Source organism: Rhinoderma darwinii, chromosome 2, assembly GCF_050947455.1.
Source record: "Rhinoderma darwinii isolate aRhiDar2 chromosome 2, aRhiDar2.hap1, whole genome shotgun sequence".
Lineage (NCBI taxonomy): Eukaryota > Metazoa > Chordata > Amphibia > Anura > Rhinodermatidae > Rhinoderma > Rhinoderma darwinii.
This window is the reverse complement of record NC_134688.1, coordinates 382,090,648-382,103,832: the sequence shown is the minus strand read 5'-3', so window position 1 is coordinate 382,103,832 and position 13,185 is coordinate 382,090,648.

The window sequence follows — 13,185 nt, the reverse complement described above, 5'->3', positions numbered from 1 at the left end:
AAGTGACCCAATTTTGGAAACTACACCCCTCAATGCATTTACCTAGGGGTGTAGTAAGCATTTTAACCCTGCAGGTGTTTTGTAGAAATTAGTGTGCACTCGATGTTGCAGAGTGAAAATTTCCATAGCTATGCCAATATGTGGTGCCCAGCTTGTGCCACCATAACAAGACAGCTCTCTAATTATTATGCTGGGTTTCCTGGTTTTAGAAAAACCCTACATGGGGCACTAATCTTTTGCCTGGACATTCGACCAGGCTCAGGAGTGAAAGCGTACCATGTCAAATTGAGGCCTAATTTGGCAATTTGCAAAGCATTGGTTCACAACTGCAGCGGCTCAGATGTGAAATAATAAAAAGAAACCCCTGAGAAGTGACCCCATTATGGAAACTGCACCCCTCAAGGCATTTATTAAGGGGTGTAGTGAGCATTTTCACCCCACAGGTCTTTTCCATAAATGATTGCATTGCGGATAGTGCAAATTAAAAATGTATATTTTTCCCTAGATATGCCATTCAGTGGCAAATATGTCATGCTCAGCTTATGACGCTGGAGATACACACCCCAAAAATAGTTAAAAGGGTTCTCCCGGGTATGACGATGCCATATATGTGGAAGGAAACTGCTGTTTGGGCACGCTGTAAGGTTCAGAGCGGAGGAAGCACCATTTAGATTTGGGAAAGCGGATTTTGCTTGGTAGTAGATTTGTTTGCGTATTGCTGGTGTTTCCATTTATAATGTGGGGGTACATGTAAGCCGGGCGGAGTATATAAGGGGCATAGTCAGGTGGTATAATAATGGGGTAACAAAATAATAAAATAATCCATAGATGTGTTACGCTGTGAAGCAATACTTTCTGCACAGGCCGGTGTCGCACTGATATATGGTGTCCTTTCTTATCCCCCTTCTGGTCCACACTCCGCACCTTTGCAGTTTGGGGAATTTTGCTGGGAAAGTGTTGTCCTGGTATAATACAGGCACCGTCGCTTCCTGCGGATATGTTTGGGCTCTCCCCTTCTTGGTTCCCTAATTTTAGGTCCTTGATAAATCGCCTCTTGAAACAGAAGAAATGTTCCCCTCGGACCTGCACAACTGCATATTTTTTTAATTCCTGACTTATTGCCTTAACTAATTTTATTTTTCATAGACGTAGTGGTATGAGGGCTGGTTTGTTATGGGATGAGCTGTAGTTATTATTGGTACCATTTTGGGGTACATGCAACTTTTTGATCACCTTTTATCCTATTTTTTGGGATGCCAGGTAAACAAAAAAACGCAATTCTGGCACAGCTTTTTTAGTTTTTTCATACAGCGTTCACCATGCGTTATAAATTACATGTTAACTTTATTCTGTTTCTATTTATAGCACTCTTTTATGTTTTACAACTTTTTGCTCAATAAAATTATTTTTGTAAAAAGAATGTATTTTTTCTGTCGCCAAGTTGTGAGAACCATAACTTTTTAATTTTTTTGTCGACTCAGCTGTATGAAGGCTTGTTTTTTGCGGGACGAGCTATACTTTATATAGGTACCATTTTTGGATACGTGCGACTTTTTGATCACTTTTTATTCCAATATTTGTAGGGCAAAGTGACCAAAAAACAGAAACTCTTGTAACGTTTTTTACGTTTTTTTTTACGCTGTTCACCGCGGTCAATAAATAATATAATATTTTGATACCTCAGGGCAATACCAAATACGTATGGTTTATTATTATTTTTCAATAATAAAGGACTTGATAAGGGTAAAAGGGGGATTGTGTTTTATTTTATTACTTGAAACTTTTATGGTTTACAAACTTTTCATAACATAACATACAGCTGACTTCCACCTCTGATGACGCCGGACCAGCTCCTGAGCCGGCGCCATCTTGGTGGCGGCTACAGAAGCCAATCAGGCTCCACCGCCGGGCGGATCTTGACCGGCTTCCGTGCTAGGCAGACCGGGATGCCAGTATTAGGCCTCCGGTTGCCATTGCAGCCACTGGAACCCCGGCAATTTCATTGCTGGGGTCTGATGAGCTGCAAACACCTTAAGTGCAGCACTCGCGTTTGAATGCTGCTCTTAAGGGGTTAATGGCGGGGATCAGAGCTAATTTTGGTCCCCGCCATTACAGCCGGATGTCAGCTGTCAGATACAGCTGAGATCCGGCAAAATGGCACAGACTCAGCTTCTGAGCCGGTGCCAAACATTTGTCGTAAGTATACGACATTTTGTGGGAAGCACTGGCTTTCCATGACGTATACTTACGACAAATGTTGGGAAGGGGTTAAGGCACTCCGATTAATTAGCATGTATTAGTTTTTAACTTTCCGTTCTCAAACTCCTACTTCTAGATCAGGAGATCTACTACAACTTGTTATCCTAGGCTGTTCCTATGTATTTTGATGATCTTACCTACTTAACCAGTGCTCAGCTCGCTTTAATGTATATATTGCTTCGGCGTTTACTTTACATATCTCTATATATTGCCTTATCCGAATAATAATAAATTTCTTTGCATATTGACCAGAGAAGTGCTTGAGTTTATCTTTAAAATATTGACAGGGTGGGAACCCTACCCACAGCATCTAACCCCTACCCACAGCATCTAAATCACTTGCAAAGAGACACAGATTTGATCTACATTTATTTTTTCCTAGGCAGAGTTCCATTAGAATAATGTTACACTAGGGTTCATATTTTTTCAAAGAGATAATTAGATTGTGATGATGTCACAATAGTAAAGAAACAAAAAGTCCAGGTGACCTCTTCTTCACAGCAGGGATGCACAAAAGTGCAGAAAAGGCAGTGTACATAATATATATAAAGTCGTGATTTTACTGTCCATGGATGTTGGAATCCTCTTCTGTTTCTGATGCCACAATAGTATTTGGTTTTTTTCCTCTTTGGAAGAGTTCTATTGTGACGATGGCATAAAAGTTTTTGTCAAATGTTCTAGTTAGAGTACTATTGTCATGATGTCATAATAGTGTTTGTATTTTTTCCATGACAGAATTACATTATGATGATGATGCAACAGTGTTTTCCTGTTTTTCCTATGCAGAGTTCCATTGTGATGATGTAACAAAAGTTTTTTCCCCCTAGGCAGAATTCTATGAAGATGTCACAGTAGTGTTTTTCTTTAGGGAAGGTTCACACGGCTTATTTTTATTCGTTTTTTGGGCCGTAAATACCCCGAAAAACGGCTGAAAGTATGGAGGCTGAATGCCTATAAACATCTGCCCATTTATTTCAATGGGAAAAACTGGGTTTTGTTCCGACAAGGCGTTGTTTTACGCGGCCGTTTGTAAAAACGGCGCATAAAAAAAAGGCCATAAAAACACGTGCATGTCACTTCTTGAGAAGTTTTTGGAGCCGTTTTTCATTGTCTCAATAGATTATCTTTTTTCTTTGGGAGAATTCTATTATAATATTTTCAGAATAGAGTTTATATTTTCCAAGACAAAGTTTCAATGTGATGATGTCACAATAATGTTTGCCGTTTTTAAATACATCATTTCATTATGATCCAGTGCAGATAGTATTTGTCTTATTTGTTGGGCAATATTCCATTGTGAAGGTGTCACAGTAGTGTTTATGCCGGAAAAACGCGCAGCCAATAACAACAGATTTGAGAGTGCCAACGAGGCCACGTCTATGCTGCCCCGTGGGCCCTTACATTAGTACATCTGCCCCATGTATTTCCTTCAAACTTTATGCAGTTTGCATAACCATAGTGCAGTTGCATCATTAAGCCCCTCTGTGTGCTTTGTAATGATTACGTTTTATGAACCATTAAGCCACCACTCTGCACAGCATCACCATGGAACGATATATCTCATTATAAGAATGTGCTGCAATCTCATGCAATTTACATTACAACACTGGCATGGAGAGCTTGTGATGATGCCTCTTATTTTAATTAAAGTGCAAAAGTTCAATCCTATGTCCAAAAATGCAGGTGGTCAGCTATCAGGATTTACCATGTCACAGACTATCAATGTTTAAGTGGAAAAAGTATTATTTTATATTCTCAGCCTTTACATTAATTTATATTTTACAATAAGATTACTGCAGCAGTTTCTTACCGTATAATACACTAATTATACTGTTCAACTTTATTGAACTGCCTGGCCCATGAGTACTGTTTTTCTTCTGTACATTCAGGCATTTTACAGCATCTTGCGCCCTGTGAGCTAATACTGGATTCACACCTGCGTTCAGCTTCCGTTGTTCTTCTTTGTCAGAGGAGCAGAACAATGAAAATAGCGGAAGCGCTAATTCCATTGCATGACGGACACTGTCGGCAGCAGACGGAACCCATTAACTTCAATGGGTTCCATCGGTTTTCTATCAGGGTGTCCGTGATTTTACCAGAAACAATAGCGCTAGTGTTTCCAGTATTTTTAGACGGAGCCTCCAACGCAGATGTGAACGAGGCCTAAACAGCCTGGACTCCAGACTGATACCTTGTAGCAAACTGGCAGAGGGATTTGGGCAGCTGCTGTTGTATTTCCTAGAGTGAATACAATTGTTTCCACTTCTCAGCTGAGAGCAGGACTAGGTATGGAATATGTACCATATGTACTTTATAATTTCCCCTAAATTGTGTCCCCCTACTATGACAAGGGTATAAAACCAGAAAACCTTTTTAACATATCCTGGGGCATAGCTGGGGAGGGGGGAGGGGAGAGGCAGGGCATATTCCCCTGGGTGCAACTGGGAGGGAAGGATGGGGGGCGCCGCGGCACTCCGCCACTGACCAGGTTCCGCTGGTACAGCTACCGCTTCATGATGACATGACCCTTCGCCGAGTGACCGGTCCCACTGTAATCTATGTGCAAGCAGTAACTACTGTTACTGCTTGTACAAAGTGTACAACGGGGCCGGTCCCATGACGAAGAGTCGTGTCGTCATGAAGGAAGACTGTGCAACTAGACTTCCAGTCCCCCACCAGCGATATAAAAATCATTCAAAATCTCATAATCTGCGCAACAAGGGACTGGAATGTACGGATGTAGTCATTTTTAACTTGATTCTGATAACTTGCTGCAGCGTGATATCACACAAAAAAAGCCACTGAAAAGTCATTGAAAAAGTCAAGATGATAGATCTAGCCACTGTTTATTTAATGCGTTAAAAGTCAAGGTAAAGACGACTACGTCTATATATTAGCGAGTGTACCCACTTACTGCAGTAAGTACACTGCTAACACTTTTCGCTTCCCACATAACCTCTTTAAGGCACCCTGGCCCTGGGACTGCAAAGCAGCCACAAAACCATAATGCTCCCTCCACCTTGCTTCATAATTTAGGTGAGGTTTTGGTGTGCAGTGTTTTTTTTCCTCCAAATATAGCATTGTGCATTTGTGCTAAAAAGTTCCAATTTTGTCTCAACTGTCAATAAGCATTGTGGAATGAGCAGGTGGTTTCAGGCAAAATTTAGACAGGCCGGAATATGTCTTTTTACGGACAGCAGAAGCTTCATTCATGGTGTCCTTCCATTAACACTATTTTTTTTCTGTGTTTTTATAATAGTGGACACCAGTGGCGGATTAAGTAGACCATGGGCCCTGGGCTGTTACCCAAACTTGGGCCCCCCTTCCGCACCGCCGCCCTGCCGCGCCGTAACTATTTTTAAAACTACCCCTTTTGGGCAAGCATTAACAAATGGGTGTTACGATTTTTGCAACGTTTTTTCCGTAGACAATGCAGGTTTCTTTTTTTATCGTTTTTATACACACCTTTTTTCTATTTTCGAATTTTTATTCATAAAGTTTGAAAATAATAGTAGAAAAATAAGCTTTTTTACGTTTCAGCTATTTTTTTTGGGTAATAACATAGTTTTACCTTAAAATAGACCTTTTATTTGTAATCGTCATTGTTTACCATAAATTTTAATATATTACATGTCTATATTAGGGTAATTGGGTCAGCGCTAGCGTTACAACAATGATTGGCGGGGGGGGAACGTTTTTTTTTTTTGGGGTGGGTATTTTATGTTTATTTATTATTTAATTTTTTTTGCACTTTAATTTACTATTTTTTTATTACTATGGTCTGTCCCTGAAAGGTCAAAAAAGACCTTTGGGGAACTTTATATATATTTTTTCTTTCTTTTACACCATGTTTTTCCACTGTAACTTTGGCTGCACAGCAGCCCCAGTTACAGGGGAAATCAGCCCTCTCATAGTGACGATTGTCACTAATAGGGCTGTGCTGGGTCTAGTAAGACCCAGCAGCAGTCTGTCAGTAACGGCACCCGGCGATCATGTGACCAGTCACATGATCACCGGGAGGAATAGAGACAGCGCCGCTGCTGCTGTCTCTATTCCTATACACAGCATTCATTGAGCGCTGTGTAAAAAGACATCGGAGAAGACAGAAGCAGCGAAAGCTGCTTCTATCCTCTCCTCAGGGTCCCCGGCCGTCACTGACAGCCGGAGTCCCGACATTCAGCTGCCCGATCGCGCGGGCAGCAAGTTAAAACCGGAGCCGTAAAAACTCTATGGCTCGGGTTTTAAGGACCCTGACCGCTGGCTGTAAAAATACAGCCAGCGGTCGGGAACCAGTTAATGTTAGTTGGGCAGGAGGATAAACCGGCAGCCAGTACTAACCTCAGCGACGGTGACCGCCCGCCCAGCTCTTCTCTTCCAGCTTCTCTTCCAGCTTTGGATTAACAGAACAGCCGTCTGTCGCTGTTCTGTTACTCAATGGCGGCGCCCGCAGTGTTAAAGAGGCGTGTCCTAAGCACTAGCAGACATGCTTAACGCCTGCTACCTACCCCTATCCCGGCCAATTCCCTGGTCCTTCTCCCCATCTCTGTAGCGGCAGTTAGCAGCGCTAGCGCGCGGAATAGTTTTATAAGACTATGTGCGGTTCGGGCTGCCATGGGCCCCATGGGAGCCTCGGGCCCCTGGCGGCCGCCCGAACCACCCATATGATAATCCGCCACTGGTGGACACATGACCAGAGGTTTTTGCAGTTTGTAGAGTGTTCAGGACTGTTAGTTTAGGATTGCCCATTGTTCTCTTAAAGTGATCTAAACAGGACGCCCACTCCTAGGGAGAGTAGCAACAGTCGTGAATGTTTCTATTGGTAGACAATTTGTCTAACTGTGGATTGATGTACACCCAGGTCTTTAGCATTGCTGAGGTCTTCTGAAAGTTGTATGCCTCGTTTGCTTAGCTTACACTAACCAATCTTTCTTGAGAAGAACAGATTTGTTAGTAACCAGGATTTGTGTGCCTTTATTTATTGAGCAAAGCACCTGTAGACTCACACTTCCAATTTCATTTTCTTAATTAAAACAACTTTTGCCAATTAGCTTACGGAAAAGTCATTAAGACATTTTCTCCCTGCACTGTGTACGTTTGCTTAATGTAATCAATAAAAGACATGAGCAGTATAACTGTTTGTGTGTTATTCGTATTGTTAGATTGTGTTTGTCTATAATTGTGATCTTTTTATTAGTGATTAATGCAAAAATTCAGGTAATTCCAAAGGGTTCACTTACTTTTACTGTATATCAAGGGGATTTTGAAATGGCACCAGTCTCCCCAGAGGCTATTGTTTAATTCTGTGGTAGAATTCATATGCCATCAGTTCTTCCATCCTTTGGAAGCAGTGTATTTCATTGAACCATGAGGTTTTGCACTAAATCAACCTCCTTAGTCCAAAATGGTTAGATCAATGAACATTCCGACTAAATATGGGTCATTGTGCAATGAGGCTGTCCGCATTGCCAGTAGAGGTAGGAAGAAAAAGGATAAAAGGTATGGAGTAGGATTGGAATAAACTTAATTTTGTAATCAGTCTCTCGCACTTTGCGCAAGCTTAAGAATTTATGTTTAAGCATGAGTGTAACTGAAGCCATAGCAACTGCTATGGGGCCCAAACAGTCAGTGGGCCCAGCCAAGTGCAAGAACATCATTCCTTATTGTGGGGAAAATTAAGTTAGTCACCTGATGTTTTCTGTCTCATGTAGGTTCTCCTTCCGTGATAAATGCTAGATAGATATACTATCTATCTACTGTACTGTTGTATGCAATAGAATTATTATTAACTAAGTGGTGGGGGCCCATCTTTGTCTTTTCTCTCGGGACCTATAAATCCTAGCTACAGCCCTGTGTGTGAAACATTTGTTCCAATCGCTCGCTCGGAGAGAATGAGTGGTAAAGCTCCTTTTCCCAGCCTTTAACAATTTTGGGGGTGATGTTTGGAGCAAAGATGAAATAGTTATAATCGAGCACACTAAAATTGAATTCTGCACATATAAAATTTCAAATGGAGCAAGGGTTCTATGTCAGTGCAGTTTATGTTTCTGTGTATCATTAAATTGTTTAAGTTGTAAGTAATCAAAAGCTCTGGTGCGTGTCCAAAGAGGCTTGGGCATTAATACATCATAAGGTTGTAAAGAATTTAAATTTTTACCAGAATGAAAGGATAAACCTTAAAAATGCTTAGATATTACAAAAAAGGTAGTTGTTAAGTTAGGAGGGAAGGATTTTCCTGAATAGCGAATAATGGCCCATCTCTCAAGTATAACTTGGTGGCAGGGAGGTATAAATTGTAAATCAGTAACATCTGCGCTTCTATACACGGGAGATCTTATAGACTGGGAAGATCACCAGATAATTTAGGAAGAGAAGGAATGGCAGTTAAAGGAATAGTCATGTAAGGACTTTCAAATTGTACCCAAAGTTCGAAATGTAGGGAGTGGAACCAGTCAAGTAAACGGGACATGGAAGCTGCTAAAAAAATAAATCTTGCAGCTGGGAAGAGATACACCTCCCTCTATTTTTGATCTATAAAGCGTTGTTTTGGTTATTCGTGGATGTTTGTCAGCCCATGTCAATTTTTGAAAAGAGATGGTCTATCTCAGAGAAAAAGTCACGAGGAATATATATTGGGAGGGTTTGGAACAGGTAAAGCAGTCAGGGCAGCATGTTGATTTTTAGTTGGTAATTCTTCCAAGCGAGGAAAACGCCTCCTTAGGCTGGGTTCACACGACCTATTTTCAGGCGTAAACGAGGCGTATAATGCCTCGTTTTACGCCTGAAAATAGGGCTGCAATACGTCAGCAAACATCTGCCCATTCATTTGAATGGGTTTGCCGACGTACTGTGCAGACAACCTGTAATTTACGCGCCGTCGTTTGACAGCTGTCAAACGACGACGCGTAAATGGACTGCCTCGGCAAAGAAGTGCAGGGCACTTCTTTGCCACGTAATTTGAGCTGTCCTTCATTGAACTCAATGAAGCACAGTTCAAGATTTACGAGCGTCTCAGACGGCTCGCAAAATGCGAGGAGGAGCATTTACGTGTGAAACGAGGCAGCTGTTAACAGTCTGTCTTTTCACACGTAAATGCCTCTCATTGTGTGAACATACCCTTAGGGTAGGTTCACACGCTGAGCCAAAAACGTCTGAAAATACGGAGCTGTTTTCAAGGGAAAACAGCACCTGATTTTCAGACGTTTTTTGAGCAACTCACGTTTTCGCTGCGTTTTTCGGGCCGTTTTCGTGCCGTTTTTCCAGCCGTTTTTGGAGCTGTTTTCAATAGAGTCTATGAGAAAACGGCTCCAAAAACGTCCCAAGAAGTGTCCTGCACGTCTTTTGACGAGGCTGTAATTTTACGCGTCGTCTTTTGACAGCTGTCAAACGACGCGTAATGGTATGTTCACACGCTAGCTGTCATTTACGGCTGAAATGACAGACTGTTTTCAGAAGAAAACAGCTGCGTCGTTTCAGCCGTACATGCTCCTCCTCGTAATATACGAGGCGTCTGTGACGCTCGTATATCTTGAGCTGCTCTTCATTGAGTTCAATGCAGAACGGCTCAAATTACGTGGCAAAGAAGTGCCCTGCACTTCTTTGCCGAGGCAGTCAATTTACGCGTCGTCGTTTGACAGCTGTCAAACGACGACGCGTAAATTACAGGTCGTCTGCACAATACGTCGGCAAACCCATTCAAATGAATGGGCAGATGTTTGCCGACGTATTGTAGCCCTATTTTCAGACGTAAAACGAGGCATAATACGCCTTGTTTACGCCTGAAAATAGGTCGTGTGAACCCAGCCTAAATGACAGGTCATCGGCACAGTACGTCGTCAAACCCATTTAAATGAATGGGCAGATGTTTGCCGACGTATTGGAGCCGTATTTTCAGGCGTAAATCGAGGCATAATGTGCCTCGTTTACGCCTGAAAATAGGTCGTGTGAACCCAGCCTAAGGGTATGTTCACACGAGGGCGTCCGTAACGGCTGAAATTACGGGGTTGTTTCCACCTGAAAACATCCCTTTAATTTCAGCCGTAACGGCATGTGCAGGCGCTTGAACGCCGCGTCCATTATGGACGTAATTGTCGCTGCTATTCATTGGAGTCAATGAATAACGGCTCCAATTACGGCCAAAGAAGTGACAGGTCACTTCTTTGAAGTGGGCGTCTATTTACGCGCCGTCATTTGACAGCGGCGCGTAAATAGACGCCTCATGTGAACAGACAAACGTCTGCCCATTGCTTTCAATGGGCAGATGTTTGTCAACACTATTGAGGCGCTATTTTCGGACGTAATTCGGGGCAAAAACGCCCGAATTACGTCCGTAATTAGTGCGTGTGAACATACCCTTAGGTCTATCTGGATAAGTTTAGTTTGATTGATCTGAGGTGGTGGTAAAGTTGACTTCAATGGTGTGTGACAAATCAGAGGGATGTGTACTCCCAAGTACGTCTGTGACCTTGTCTGCCATTGAAAAGACTAATTACCTTGTAAAAGTTGTTGCATCTGAGGTTCAAGAGTAATATTTAGGACCATACTCTTGGAGGGATTTAATTATTACTGTGAGCACTAAAACAATGAAGTGTCTTCATAAGAGAGGGCAGGAGAAGTGGAGATCTGTTAAGTTTATTAGACAGTAGTCCGTAAAAGCAGAACATCTGTAATGAGAGAAACCTAATTCTTGACCATTAATATTGGGGTTCAATCTGATTGAGTTTAGAAAATGTTCTATTACTAGAGTATATAAAAGGGAGTAAAGAGGACAGCCCTGTCTGGTGCCATTACTGATACAGTTAGGGGACAAACGGAAGCCATTAACCCTGACTTGTGCTTCTGGATTCCTATAGAAGTATGCAGGCAAGCATTGCCACGCATAAGCCTATGTGAATAAAGACAGCTTCCATGAAGCACTAGTCTACCAGATCGAAAGTCTTTACAGCCCCAAGCGAGAGAAGCACCATTGGGATGCGATTCCTCCATAGGTATATTATAATAGAATGGTTTTCATAGTGTTGTCTCTGGCCTTTCTAGATAGGAAAAAGCTAACTTGATCAGGGTGGACTAACTCTCCTAAAACACTGTTTATGGGGTTAGATAGTAGTTTAGCAAAGAGCTTATGCATCCATATTGATCAAGAATACGGGATGGTAGCTGCACAAAGAAGCGGATCCTTGCCCTCTTTCGGGATGACAGTTATATATGCTGATAAGAATGGGGTTGGGAAGAGTGTCTCAGGGGAAATAAAAAAAACATTATACAATTTTGAGGGCAATCCATCAGGTCCTAGGCTTTGCCTGATGGAGAGGTTTTAATAGCTTTATTAATTTTAGGGGTGTCTCCATTTATGATATTAGTTTAGGAGTCAGTCCAGATAATCTGCAAGATATTGAGTTATTGTAGAGGATGTATGAACAAAATGTGCTGGAAGATTATATAGAGAGGAATAATAAACTCAAGAATTTGAGTCTGAGGATATCTCAATTGCTGATATATAAGAGGAGGTTCGCTTATCTCTAGCTAAGTATCTGCTGTTCTTATTGCCCCATTCATAGAATGAGCGAGAGCATAGCTGTTTATATTAATGGCATTTGGTGTCAATGTGGCTTTTAATATTGTAGTAAAAAAACCATCTAAGGGGCCGTTCACATATATCCGTTGTCCCTTTCAGTTTCCCTGTGGAGTGTTGCAGAAAATCAGGAGGGAAACTGATGCTAGAATGGCACGGGGGACATCAGTTGTGGCGCCGTACGGCACTGGACCTGTGCAGGAGCCGAATCCAAAAACATTACCTGTAGCATTTTTGGGTCCGGCTCCCAGGGCGGTCTGGCGTCGTATCCTATCTTAATTAACTGTGGCCGCATGAACGCTGGGTACTGCCGCATCCACCTTCTGGCAGCACCCGGCGTGAAGGTGAATGTGAGCAGGAGCTGAATATCCTGAAACCCCCCCCCAACTGTAGATCATGCCGCTGTTGCTGTGGCAGGGGATTCCCTCCAGGAGGAGCCCCTGACGACGATGTCCATATATGGAGAGTGGTGTCAGGGGTTACCGCTAGGAGCGGAATCCCCGATCATAGCATTGCCGGGGATTCTGCTCAAGGCCGAGCTCCTGGTGTCACTGTCCATATATCCCCTGCCAAAGCATCGGCAACACCATACCCCCCAACCATCCCGGATTCAGTGAGACAGTCCTGGATTTTGGGGATACGTCCCACTGTTAACTGTATCTGCGTCCATAGGACGCAGATACAGTTGAACCCAATACTCAAGCAGGGAACCATCAGCTCCCTGCTTCAGAAATAGTTCAGAGCTGAGGAGCAGCGAAATCTCCACCGCTCGAAAAAGGACTCCCCAGGCACAGCGCTACTTTAAGTGCTGTGCTCTGGGGAAGCTTTTGACCTCACTGGCTACTGATTAAGCGGAATCCCAGTTGCCGATGATCTGGCCGGGGATTCTGCTCCTAGAGGAGACCCCTGAGGTCACTGACAAATATATGGACATTGACGTCAGGGGCTCCTCCTCGAGGAGAATCCCCGGCCAGAGTCGGCAACAGGGATTACGCTCAATGAGTAGCCACTAACATCACTGTCCATATATGGACAGTAACATTAGTGCTTCCCTCTAGGAATCGGCATCCCCGGCCTATTCTCCATTGCGGGAGTCCCAATGGTGCTATCTACAGGGGGTAGCGCTATCTACAGAGGGGTGGCGCAATCTTCAAGGGGGTGTGGTACTATCAACATGGACACTGTGGCACTATATAGGGGCACTAACTACATGAGCACTATCTACATGGGCTCTGTGGCACTATCTACAAGGGCACTGGCACTAGGGGCAGCTTTGGGGGCATTATACTGTATAAGAGCAGCTAGGGGGCATTATACTGTATGGGGCAGCTATGGGGGCATTATACTGTATGGGGGCA